At 46.6% G+C, this 13638-nt stretch overlaps 1 protein-coding gene and 1 pseudogene across 1 annotated transcript in view; both read right to left on the bottom strand.

Moving 5' to 3' along the window:
• The window catches only part of PIK3AP1 (phosphoinositide-3-kinase adaptor protein 1), a 137128-nt gene that overhangs the window by 77709 nt on the left and 45781 nt on the right, over positions 1-13638 (bottom strand). The window lies entirely within an intron of this gene.
• On the bottom strand, positions 645-1551 carry LOC101550531 (serine/threonine-protein phosphatase 6 catalytic subunit-like; annotated as a pseudogene).

Below are 13638 nucleotides of genomic sequence, written 5' to 3'. Positions count from 1 at the left end.
GTATTTCGGTGTAGTTTGTTTTGTTTGGGCGGCTGACTTTCTTAAAAAAAGGAAACACATCCTGTTTCCCCCCAAATCAGTTAATAAGCAAGAGCTACATGCAGAAGTGTGAACATTAAGACATTTCTCAAGTCTTCTCAAATGAGTCCAAAATGGGGATGGGTTGGGGGAGAATATTGATAGAAAAAAATTGCTATAAACCACAACAGCTAATTAGAGAGAGAGAACAGAAGGGAATGCCCTGCCACAGTGGCAGGGTGGGGTGGGGGGGAGATGGGAGTGGGGAGGGTGGGAGGGACGCCGGGTTTACGGGTGGTGGAGAATGGGCACTGGTGAAGGGATGGGTTCCCGAACTTTGTATGAGGGAAGTATAAGCACAAAAGTGTATAAATCTGTAACTATACCCTCACGGTGATTCTCTAATTAAAAATAAATAAATTATAAAAAAATAAAAAAAAAAAATAAAAAAAAATTGCTATAGACACCATAGCAAACAATAAATTTAGATAATTCAAAATTTAATAAAAAAGGCAAGAGGCAGCATTTCAGCAGCAAAGTGCTCAATAAAAAGTATATTGTAGAAGGTAATACATGAAAATTTGGGAAGAGGGCAGAGAAACGGGTCAGGAGGATGGGCGAAGGCCTCAAAGAAAATATGGCGTCGTCGTTCTGGAAGGAATAACACGTTCTGAATCAGGAACTGCCCGGAATAACTTCGGTTCTCTTGGATTTACATCTTTGAAGACCGTGATCAAAGCAATATTTCAACAATGATAGCAGTAATGAGGAGCTGACCAGATTGTCACCAGCTTTTCATCAAACACGAACTCATAGCCTTCGTGAACTAGTTGTGCTCTGCAGATGAGTTTTAAGTTGTTGATATGAACAAACTCATTTGTGATCTTCGCACCAAACAGCCAACTTGCTCCTTGGGGACTGATGGCCCAAATATCCACATCTTCAGGATCTGAGCACACCCGATCGAAAAATGCTCCTTTATGGGGGATTTCCTGGTTCCTTTCAATGGTTCAAATTTGATCCAGTGTTTTGATATCAGGAGATAAACCACCATGAACACATAAAATCTGTTCATCTCTTAAAGTCAAAGACTTTGGTACAGTATCTCCAGGCATTAGCATTTCCGTATTTGGTTTGGCACTCATCATAAAATCCATACACCTGTGTTATCTGTCTACTCTCATGATTTTCCTCGAAGAAGTGTAATATGATTAGGCCATTTAGCCTTTAGAGCAATAAGGTAAGTGAAGGTCTCCAAACTATAGTAACCTCTGTCTACAAACTCACCCATAAACTTGTAGTTTGTATCAGGAACTTGACCTCCAGTTCTGGATAGTTCACAAAGGTCATAAAACTGTCCATGAATGTCTCCACATACTGTTACTGGTGTTGATATTGGCTGGACGTTTGACTCTTCCAAAAGGAGGAAAACATAGTCACATAGCAAACATAGTCACATAGCCGCTTCAAGTCGTTTTCTGGCAGGTACAGCCGCGCTATCTCCACATACTTGTCCAAGTCCAGGGGTGCCATTTTAGAAATAACAAGTCCCAATGGTGGCGGCGGAGAGCTATTATTATTATTACCCGGGTTCAATTCCTCTGCCCCTCTCGGAAAGCCCAGCAAGCTACCGAGAGTATCTGCCCGCATGGCAGAGCCTGGCAAGCTACCCGTGGTGTATTCGATATGCCAAAAACAGTAACAACAAGTCTCAAAATAGAGACGTTATTGGTGCCCCCTCGAGCAAATCAATGAGCAATGGGATGACAGTGACAGTGATACAGTGATGATTATTATTATTTGCTGTTCAAATATTAATTCAGTTGACACTGGTGAATTGAGCATTTTAAATGCAGTTTACTGGGGCCAGAGAGATAGTACAGAGGGTAAGGCATTTGCCTTGCATACTGGTTGGCCTGGAGCTTGATTGTAGCATCCCATATGGTCCCCTGAGTGCAGAGCCAGGAGTAAACCCTGAGCATCACCAGCTGTGGCCCCCAAATAAAACAAAAGTAAAGCACAGATTCTTCTGGTATATGACATATCTCAGTAAAGCTATTATGGAAGATAAATCAAACAACATGCTGATGATTCACAAATGACTGAAGCCTGGGAAAAGCCAGATTATGTCATACTGCTGTTTGGTTAAGCTTCATTTATTAGTGATTTTGAAAAGAAGGTACAGTGAAGGAAAGAAGGAAGGAGATCTGGTAGTACAAACATGCTGACTTATTTTCTTTGTTTGAGATGACCAAGGAAAAGAAAGTGAAAGAGAAAAAATTAAGGAGAAATAGTTTAACTAAAAGTGAAGTTCATTCCACCAAATTCATCAAAACCATAAGGAAACAAATTGTCACTGGGGCTGTGGGGGAGCGTGTGTGTGTGTGTGTGTGTGTGTGTGTGTGTGTGTGTGTGTGTGTGTGTCTTTGGTGTAGAAGGATAAAAGTGGGATTCATCTATTTGTGCCCAAGGCTCCCAGTAGGGCTGATAAAAGAGAGCAATGCGGAGTCAGAGATTTCCTGGAAAAATGCATAGTGGGTACCCAGGAACTTGGGAAGTGCATCCCTGGGGCAAAGGAGCCATGTTGCCTCTGATTTGTATCTGGCTCGGGGACCCAGAATTAACCATCACGCAGAAACAGCAGGAATAGTCTTGGGGAAATTTCTGAGGCTTGGAGAAATTTCTAAGCTTGGAAAAATTTCCTTAATTTTTTTCCCTTAAATTTTATTTTTCACATGCTTGAATGAGCCTCACGCATGAAGGAACTGACAGAGGAACCCAGGTATGCGGGAACCGTGCTTGAGATCTCCAAGCCTGCTTGGATTGGGATGGGGCCTCTTCCACCCAGATCCCCAGTTTTCCAGTAGCTTGGCAGTCACACCCACAAACTGCCCCCATCACCATGTAATTTCATCAACGGCCAAGACCCAGAGGCTATGAAACAAAGCTCCTGGAAGAGAGCAACGCAGTTTTTCTGGAGTGTACAGCCGCAAATGACCTCTTATACTTTTGCCCACTGATATACCTAAAGCAGCACACATGTGTTTGGTTTTAACATACTTGCTTGTATTCTCTTACATATGGGCTTAAAGCGCCCCAGAATGAAATCAACAACCTTTACACACTTCCTTCTTATTGTGGTGGGAAAATGCTAGCTGATTGGGTAGATATTTGAATATTATCTGTAATGAACTATTGTGAACTACTTTATGAAAATAAAATGTATAAAAAAATCTCAAAAAAAATTTATTTTTGACTGAAGCACTATGATTGACAGTTATTCATGAGCTTTCCCCCCCAGGATGAAATTCAGGCATAGTGCTGTTATCATAAAAACAAGTCCTATACTGGGCCTGAGAGATAGTATAACAGGCAGTGCGCTTGTCTTGTATACAGCTGACCTGGGTTTGATCCCTGACATTGCAGGGGATTCCCCAAGAACTGCCAGAAATAAGTCCTGAGTGTGGAACCAATAATACCCCTGAACATAGCCAGGTGTGACCCCCAAAGAAAAACAAAACAAAACAATCCTTCTCAAAACACAACATCAAGTGTTCTGGAGCCTAAGCCGAGAACAGATATCCCTCATCACTGAGCATCTACTGCACATCCACAGCCCCTAGAATGTGACCTCAGGGGCCTGGCTAACCATTCCCAACTGACCTGGGAGAATGATGGGCTGCAGGAATACGCAGGGGACTTAGCAGCTGGCACTACCCTGGAAGGGACCACAACGACAATTGAATGCAGGGCTGATGATTCTCAGAGAAGTGTTGGTACAAGAAAGAAAGAAAGAAAGAAACAAAGAAAGAAAGAAAGAAAGAAAGAAAGAAAGAAAGAAAGAAAGAAAGAAAGAAAGAAAGAAAGAAAGAAAGAAAGAAAGAAAGAAAGAAAGAGAGAAAGAGAGAGAGAGAGAGAAGGGAGGGAGGAAGGAAGGAAGGAAGGAAGGAAGGAAGGAAGGAAGGAAGGAAGGAAGGAAGGAAGGAAGGAAGGAAGGAAGGAAGGGAGGGAGGGAGAGAGAGAAAGGAAGAAAGGAAAGAGGAAGGAAGGAAGGAAGAGAAGAAGAAAGAAAGAAAGAAAGAAAGAAAGAAAGAAAGAAAGAAAGAAAGAAAGAAAGAAAGAAAGAAAGAAAGAAAGAAAGAAAGACCCAGAAGTTTCGAGAGTTGAGACGAACTTCATGAAGGATGAAGGCAAGTCTGCTTATGCTGAGTTAAAAGCACGTTTGGATGCTGAGCTTACCCCACTGTGAAAGAAAGAGCAGTTTCTATTTCAATGAATAAAAAAAATTCACAATTCATCCCTTTCTTTCTGCAATACGAAATCGAAGCCTCGTGCAGGCCCCTCCAGAAACGTAAGGCTGGGAAGTTTTCTGTTCCTGCCCACAGAGGGAGAACCACACACGAGAGATAGTGGCTTCGCTCAGACTTCCAGAGACACAGGAATAGCTACAAACAAAACCCGCTACCCAGAGCTTTCTCAAACACAGATTATGGTCACCAGTGGTCAAAGAAGTGGCTGGAATCCCCAAAGAAGGGCCAAATGGGAGCCTGTAAAGCAGAGCACATGTTGGTGGTTTGGACGGAGCCTCCTAGGGGCTGAGGCTGGAGAGCATAGGATGCATGGAGAGCCATGCAAGCGATGCAGGGCATCTTCTCCCTGGGGGTTGGGGAGGAGGGGGTCAGAAAGACAGGAACCCTGGGTGTCTGGAGGACCCTTCTTGAGTATCCCTCAGAGGGATCTGGTCTGGCTGTTGAAGACTGAGCAGCACAGAGCATTCATGAGAAAAGGAAATTCTGAAAAATATAATTTTGTTTTTTTCTGCAAGTGGAAAGGGTTTCTTTGCTGGTCTCTGAAATAGCTCGTTACATACAAGCTGATGGTGTGAGCTGGGTCAGAGCTGAGGAGGGAAGCAGCTGACCCACCCTCCCACCCCCATACTCTCTGAAACGAAGCGCCTTCCAGTACATAAAGTCGCTGTCATCGAGTGTCACCAAGCCAACATCCTGCTCGATTCGCTTTCAGGAGCGAGTAAGCTGCTATAATTAACCTGATGTCTGAAAATGTACCACAAGCATGGTTGACAACTACTTAGAAAAATGATTCTTGGGCTGGGGAGCGGGCTCAACAGGCTGGGCATGTCTTTGCAGCCTGGAGGTCCAGCTTCTAGCTCTGGCCACACCTGGTCTTCCCCAGCAGCACACAGAGCCCCCCTCCAGAGCACAGGGCCAGGAATAGCCCCAGCACTACCAGGAGTGGCCCCAAACCCATTTTTTTTAAAGACAAAAATAAAAAAGAATTCTGTTTAATTTGATTTTTTAATTTGTTTCATTTGGGGGCCACACCCAGCAATGCTCAGTTAGTATACTCTCAGCCACCTAGCTCTGCATTCAGGAATCACTCCTGGTGGGCTTGGAAGACCATATGAAAGGCTGCAGATCGAACCCGGGTTAGGCTCATGCAAGGCCAATGCCATAACCGCTGTACTACTCTCTGGCACCCAAATAATTCTTTTTTAAAATAAAGGTTGATTTTTATTTGTTTTGGCTTTTACACTGATTTATGATGGGATTGTAAGGTTCCAGCTTTTAAGGGGTGTCATTTAATGCCTCTAGACGTGTATAAGGATTCACCACAGCCGCCACTGAACTTCGAGTGCCATTCTGCTTCCAAAAAGAGTCCCCTGACCACACTTCTCACCCCTAGAAAATGATCCTTAAAAGGACTGAACCTTTCTCAGTCCTTCAACTGTGCACCATGTTTACGCTTGCAATTGGCTTAGAAGACTGGTGTCGTGGCTAGCACCAGAGCCTTAGGAAGAACGAAGGAGCTGCTCCAGCCTGCCTGTAGCCCCAGACACCACAAGTATGGGTCCATATGAAGGAGCTTCGGCCGCTTTGCAGATGGGTGTGGGCTCTTGGGGGGATGGAGGTGAGAAGCTGCAATGGTGGGACCTAGAGCTTGAGTTTCTGCCCCCTCCCCCGCTAGCTTCCTGGCAAACATCAGAACTGCTTTTTCATTTTAGTCATCACCCATGGGTCTTTCTTCTTCCTTGTTCACCCACCCTAGCTAGTGGGTATTGAATTTCCTATCCAAAATAACCCTTACGTTAACAAAGCTCCCAAGAGAAAGACAAGTATAGCCAACCTATAAGTCACCAGCTAACCCTAAATGACACTGTCACCAGAATTTGGGACAGGGGCATCAGCAGAACACCAGGCTCTGGGTTACCATTTGTCTTCCCAGCACAAAAGCTAGAGGAGGGAGGAGGTGATGACTATGTGGTGATGTGAGTGTGACTGAGTGATCTCAATCACTGCCCTTGTCCCCGCAATGCCATCATCCTCATAACACCAAAAATGTAAGTAAGGCACAGTCTTGCAGACAGAGCCCGGCTCAGAATTTTTAAATAAGCTCATGGAGGTCACTTCACCTCCCGAGAAATGAGAGAAAGATCAAAAAGGAGGAAAAAAGAAGGAATCCACTTTTCCCAGAAGCCCAAGGCAACTTCCTATGGCAGAGTACACTGCTGGCGTGCCCAGCACCACCTGGCTCACCTGTCCCCTCCAACCAGCTGTGCCCTCCACATGTCCATGTCAGCTGCAGGCTCCTGAGGTGGTGGATTTGCAGCCCTGGGGAGAAGGTTCTGGGTCAAGAATCTAGTGTCCATCAACCTGTCTTTTCCGACTCAGAAAGACTCATTATTCCTCATTGTCCAGGGAATTCTCCACTAGGAGAAAGGGCGAAGGGCAGGAGGAGACAAGACCTCAGTCCTGCGGGACTCTGAGCTGGCCGCCACCTGCTCTAAGTGAATTACTGCAAGTGTTAGTTTTGTTTTTAAAGCGAAGGACGACGGGCTCTTCTTGTCCCCTCCCTATTCTCACCCTATCTGCTCTTCAGCCTGGACAAAAATAACTCATAGCTGAGGCTGCCACGGCAACCAAGGAGAGCATAGGCTCACCCTGGTCCATCAAGGATAAAATCTGCCATCAGCCCTCTTCCAACTTCAACCTTCAGGAAACTTGGCTGAGTACCAGGACCAAGTTCCTCTATCGTCCATCAAGAAGCCCCAGGCTGTGTGGTGTTCTCACTGGGCCCAGCGCCCCAGACCTCTCACATTTGCTCTCACTTGCTCCTTGCCAGGTCCCCAGCACGTGCAACAGACACTACCTCCATTTCGCAAATGAAAAAAACCAGCCCCACAAAAGAATGTGAACGGATGGGACCTTGGTCATTTATTGTTGGTTTCGGGCAGCAATTTAGAACTCAAGAAATCCCAGACACTCTCCTAACCAGTTCCCAGACTGACAGAAACAAGGTCCCAGAGAATATTCTGGGCAAGCTGCATCCTGGCCACAGGCTCCAGTTTCCTTAACCAATCTCGGGGATGAAGCCGGAATTGGGTATAAGCGCTACCCCACCGGGGGAGTCAGATTTCACAGAAACCCACTGGGATCTGGAATGCCAAGTTTCTTGTCTCTGGGGATGTCTTAACCAGTACAGCTTCAAGAATCAAGTTGATCCGGGAGCATTGGCAGACACGCGTCTGCATTTCAATGACCACCTGGGAGGGGAGCACCCCCCTGCCCCCCATCCCCCAAAGCACCCTTTATTCTGGAGACATGCAGGCCCCTGTTTCATTGCCCAGGAAACCCATGTTGCTAACAAAGCAGGAGCTACCACAGCCCCCACCAAGGTTTCCTCTTTCTTCATGTCCTTCTGACTCTTAAAAATGTGCTTCCTCTCTCTATGTAAATTTCCTCCAAATGGAGGCACAGGCTGGTAATGAGGTCATTAATAACTAGTTGTTAAACAGGCTTCTCATGGTTTCCTGACTCAGGAATCAATTCTAATCTAAACAGATACCATTGTCGGAATTGACTTGCGTGAGGACAGACAAATGGGCTTTGTTTGGGGCAGGTCTCAAAAAGCAGCTTATTTTCACCCAGCCAAGACAAGCCGTGAGAGGCCAAAGGCAACTTTAGATCATAGATGGAACCAGGCGTGGGAAATGGAGAAGAAATGTCCCTTCCTTTTTTCCTTTCAATCGTCAAACTTCCAGGAAAGACTGCCCCCACCTCTGCTGACCTTTAGCACTGAACTGGCTGAAACTATGAGCTCGGACAGGTCAGTTTCACTTTCCGTTCTTAGGAAAAGCGACTTTCTCTCATTTCTCACCATGAAACACTACATCTGGCTTCATGGTATGGCAAGAAGGGGTGGGAGCATGAGTATCCTTTGTGATCGGCCTTTAAAAAATACAGAACATGAGGTTGGGGACATTGCAAACAGGCCAGGGACCCATGCTTCGCCTGCATGGAGGCCCCATGTTGAAGACAAAAAAAAAAAAAAGACAGAAAAAAAAGATGGTACTTCAAATTCTGGCTCATTATGGCCCAAATGAAAACTCCTTTAACTCAGGAACTGCTGATTAAGCCCAATAATTAAAATCTGTACTACTACGGGAATGACTTGATATAGTGCATAATCTGTCCAGGCAACATACTGATATTTCAGAAAACTGTGAAGTCAATGGGCTGGAGCAATAGCACAGCGGTAGGGCATTTGCCTTGCAGGCAGCCGACCTAGTTTCAATTCCTCTGCCCCTCTGGGAGAGCCTGGCAAGCTACCAAGAGTATCCGCCCGCACAGCAGAGCCTGACAAACTACCCGTGGCGTATTCAATATGCCAGAAACAGTAACAGCAAGTCTCACTATGGAGACATTACTGGTGCCCGCTCGAGCAAATCGATGAGCAACGGGATGACAGTGACAGTGACAGTGAAGTCAATGAAGACACACAGCCTCTTCCATCATCACTGCTTCCATCTACCAGGCAACTGTGATCTTCCCAAGTTTCAATTTCCATTCTTTTATACTTTTCCTTCTTTTTTCTTTTTTCTTTTCCCTTTTCCAGTGCCAGAGATTGAACCCAGGTCCCATGCATGTGGAGCCCACGGCTATGCGCACTGGAGCAGGTAAGATCCAACCTTGCAAAATAGTCCTGAAGCGAAGCCCCATGTAAGGGAGTATCTGGGCAAAGTTGGCAAGAACAGGGTGTCAGCACCAGGTGTCCGGCCTTGAGCCTCACTCGACCTCCAAGTCACATGCACCCAAGACACAGAAACTGTCACATATGCTTAGCAGGTCATTCGAACCGCAGCATCTAGCCTTGATTGGGATTGGACCAGGGCAAAGCAGAGTAGGAAAGGTAATAGGCCAATAATGCTCAAGTTTATGTGACCGGACCTTTCTGTAAGCCGAGACCCTCTATAAAATACGTGTGTATTTGGCAACAAAGTGAACAGCCATCAGCTGCTCCCAGAAGGTGTTTCTCTGCGTGCCAGTCATCCTTCATCCCACGTCTGCCCGGACCCAGTTCACAATGTGTCCGGGCATGTTGGGGAAAAATTGTTCCCCAACTCATGCATGTAAGGAATTCACTTTATCCTAGTCCCTCCATTCCTTTAAAATGAAAATATCTCTACCTGAGTAGCCTATAGCACAGGCTTGTTGGGAACACAAACAGAAGCCCTTTGAAAATGGAAAAATACAAGAGCCAGAGAGATCATACAAAGAGTCGAGTGCTTGCCACACACATGGCTGGCCCTGGTTTGATCCCAAGCACCATATATGGTCCCCAGAGTCTCTTCAGTAGTGATCCCTGAGCACAGAACCAAGGACAAGTCCTGAGTACCACCAGGTGTGAAAAAAAAAATTATGAGACTTAGTGAAATATCTCTTTGGTTTTGGTCTGATCCATCTGTTACACAATAGTCCCTATGAGACTGTGGAAAAATGGGCAAAAACATATGTCAGCATCCGAAGTCCAGAGCCAGCCAATCAAATGCCAACCATGAAGTTGTTCCTCAAGCAGCCCAGGGATGCAAGCACAGAGATAGAAGACAGCAGAGGCCCGGGAAGTCCCAGTGGGGTAACAGCCAGTGTGGTTCTCCAGGACCAAACAGGCGTCTTCCACCCACCAGATAACCCAGCGCACCACAGTGGCCAGATTTGAAAACGTGGCCTAAGCAAGCTGCTCACGCTCAGGCTCCCGCTTACAGAACAACACCTGCACATCTTTTTCACAGTTGAACCAGACTCGGGAGATGGCAAGGACAACAGTGGGTAGCAGCATGCCCAGGGCAGCCTCCTGCTCTCAGACTCAACACCACTGCTACCTACCCCGTGTCGTTGGCTCCAGGCCTCAGTTTCCCCAGGTGCAACAATGGAGCTGATGCTATCTAGTTCATAGAATAGCCACTGGGAACTTACAAAATGCTTGAAACAGCCCCACATAAGCGCGGCCAAACCACCAGCAATTAGTGTCATTTATCTGTCCACTGAGTTGTTCTCCCACCCAACGATGATGTCTCCGAGGGCAGAATCCCTGACATCCATCTCTGGATCCCCAGAGCCTAGAACAGAGTGCGAAATCAATAAATGTTTCTTGCATGAATGGACAAATCGATGACGGAGATGAGCCAATTGCCCGCTGTTACTAGCAAGAGAGAGCAGGGAGGGGACGGCACGGGAGACCACCGAGACTTTCTGCCTTGAAGCTTTTAGTTTGGACTCTGGAGAGAAACAGGAAATGTTCCTGCCCCCACACCATTCCCACCTCCATTTGTGCTAACAGGCTGAGCCAAGCTGCTTTGCCCTGAAAATTCTGCCTGATCCACGGCGCTGCTCAGGTCTTCTGAGATGTTAAAATGACACGCGGCATGCAAAGATTTATTATGGAATGTGGGATGGAACCAAGAGCACACACAGATAAGGTCTAAGCCAGAAAGGAGAGGGCACAGAAGGATGAGCAGCCCAGATTCCTAAGAGAGCCAGGGGAAGCTCTGGAAGCCTCAAGGTTCAATTCTGGCACTTGCTACCTTGCGCAAATCACTCACTTCTGAAGGTCTAGTTTCCAAATCTGAAAATGATAAGCACAACCTCTTAGGACTGTTCTGACTGTTTTATCTCCATTAACGGCAGCTTCCACACTCCGCAGACTACACTGTTATTAATAATAAAGTACTTCTATTAGCAATTAGAACACAAGGGTGCCCCCACTGTGGTCGGACTTGGATTTGAGTCGTACGGGTCTCCTAACAGGGGCATAAGACAAGCCTAGCATCGGGCTTTGGCAGTATCACAAGTTAAATAATCAAACCAGTTTGTCTACAAATGAAAGGTCAGAGGGACTTTTATAGTTTGGTGATTTCCTGACAGGGAGGCCAAGATGGAGGGGGTGGGGTGGGAAGGGAGGTTGTGCCCAGAATCCGTCTACAACCACAATCCCTCTACTCTTCTCTACTTACTGTGGTTCTTTAGCAAGTGTCCCCGGGCTGTCCCCTGTCAGTTCTCAGTCTTTGAAAGAAAGTGAGGTCAAAAATCACTACCCTATCCCCACCCCCCAAAAATCCAAGTTCTGAGACACACAGCCTCTTGCTTGCTCTTGTCTCTGACTTTTATACTTCGGAACTAACTGCTGGCACCTGGCCCCTCACCCAAAGTCACTGAGTGTCCCCCTGGCTGGGAAGACAATGGCCCAGGGCAGTGAAAGTTTTCATGGAGACATCGATCCCTTATGTCTTGGTGGTAGTGATAACGAAGAAGCAAGGCCAGGCGTCCCCAGACAACTGAAACGATGTTCCTACTTCTCCTACCTCTTGGAGGCCTTTTTGCCACCTACTCCCCATTCCCAGAAGGCCTCCAGACAATATAGATGGGGGTCCTGACAAAAGGGAGTTGGGGGCGGGAGGGCAATCTTTGAAATAATGACCTTCAGTTTCTTGTTGACTAAAGTCAAAATTAAACTAAACGATATCAATTTTGTCTAATAATTAACAGCTTAGCAAAGCTGATTAAACTCCCTTTCAACATGACATTCTCCACTGACTTGACAGGGATTTTTCCAGGGAATTTTAAATTTCCCTATTGGAATGAGGATTCAACAGCCTGATGAGGAGTACGAGGCAGAAAGTAAAGGGGAGCTAGAGCTTGCGCCATCCAGTGAGCTGGGCCTGAGGGACGAGAAGGCATGTTCTGAGCGCGGGCGGAAAGCCACAGCGCTCTCCACAGGGGGACACTTTCTCAGATGTCGCCCCGACTCGACCACAGAGCCCCTATTTGCTCCTGACTTCTGTGCACAGCGAGACCAACCCCACACCAGCAGTCAGGGTGCTCAGGACAGAGGATGCCACGTCACGGGGACAGGCCAGCTGGGCCATCTCCTGCCCCCGTGTTACATAAAAATCTCTACAGCACCCTGCCTCGTGTCAGCAATCCCTCTCACAACAATCATGTCTGGTATCCTTGCAAGTCCAAGTTCTTCCGACATGGCCCTGCGGAGGTGAAACCCAACACAGTCCCCTTCCCCCAGGTCAAGCACTGAAGAGATAGCTCAGGAGCATGGAGCACACGCTTTGCTTCATTCTCAGCACCCCAGGGTTGCCCAGTGACCCCCAAACACAGAGTTGGGTGTCTCTCCTAAGCACCACCAAGTGGACTCCTAAATAAAACACACAATAGCCATTCATCATCCCCACCCATGGCTCACACTTGCCCTCCTTCAGCTGTATTCTATCAAGGCAATGGATGCGGGGGTCGGGGAGATGGTTCAAAGGGCCGAAGCTGCAGGTTTGACGCCATCACTACATGGGCCCCCAAGCACATTCAGGAATATCCTACTCCCACTTCCAGTACTGGGAGGTGTGATAACCCTCTCCCCCTCCCCCCACACACAAATTGTGGCCACTACAATTGGTTTCCAGGGTCCTATCCATTGTAGATCCTCCGTGAGTGCCCTCCCACCAGCCTTGCCAACTATATGCTCCATCATAGATGATTTGCAAAAATGTTGTCTTTTGACCTACTCCAGGTGTTTCTGCTAAAAAAAAAAAAAAAAGAACCTGTTTGGTTTAAGTCTTATGAGAACAAACTCTGTGAGTCCTAAGTAGCACTGAAGCACTATCGTCCCATTCATCGATTTGCTCGAGCAGGCAGTAACGTCTCCATTGTGAGACTTGTTGTTACTGTTTTGGGCATATCGAATACACCACGGGTAGCATGCCAGGCTCTCCGAGAGGGACGGAGGAATCCAACCCGGGTCATTTGCCAGGCAAACGCCCTACCCACTGTGCTATCACTCCAGTCCAAGTCCTAAGTTTGAGAACAAAATGCAGTTTTCACTGTTAATTTATATTTAATTTGAGAAATATAATCAACATCTGGATCAGAACCAAGAAAAATCTATCCTATTATTTTGGGGGTTGGAATGATAGTGTAGCATATAGGGTATCTGCTTTGCACACGGCCAACCTGGGTTCAGTCCCCAGGATCCCATATGGTCTCTGAGCTTGCCAGAAGTACTTTTTGAGTGCAGAGCCAGGAGGAACCCCTGAGCACTGCTGGGTGTGCACCCCCCAAAAAAGAAACAAACAAACAAAAAAATCTATCCCATCATTTTTTCAGAAGGGAGCAGGAATAAAAAATTAAAATAGAAAAATTAAATATCTCTTAGCAAATAGTCAAAATTCTATTATACTATTTCCGCCCCCACCCCCCACCCCCACTGCTTGAGATCAAACCCAGGTTCTTACACATGCAAAAATGCTCTACCACTGAGCCA

The sequence above is a fragment of the Sorex araneus genome, chromosome 11 (genome assembly GCF_027595985.1).
Source record: "Sorex araneus isolate mSorAra2 chromosome 11, mSorAra2.pri, whole genome shotgun sequence".
NCBI lineage: Eukaryota > Metazoa > Chordata > Mammalia > Eulipotyphla > Soricidae > Sorex > Sorex araneus.
Note: the sequence above shows the minus strand (reverse complement) of the source record. Positions and strands in the feature narration are given on the sequence as shown.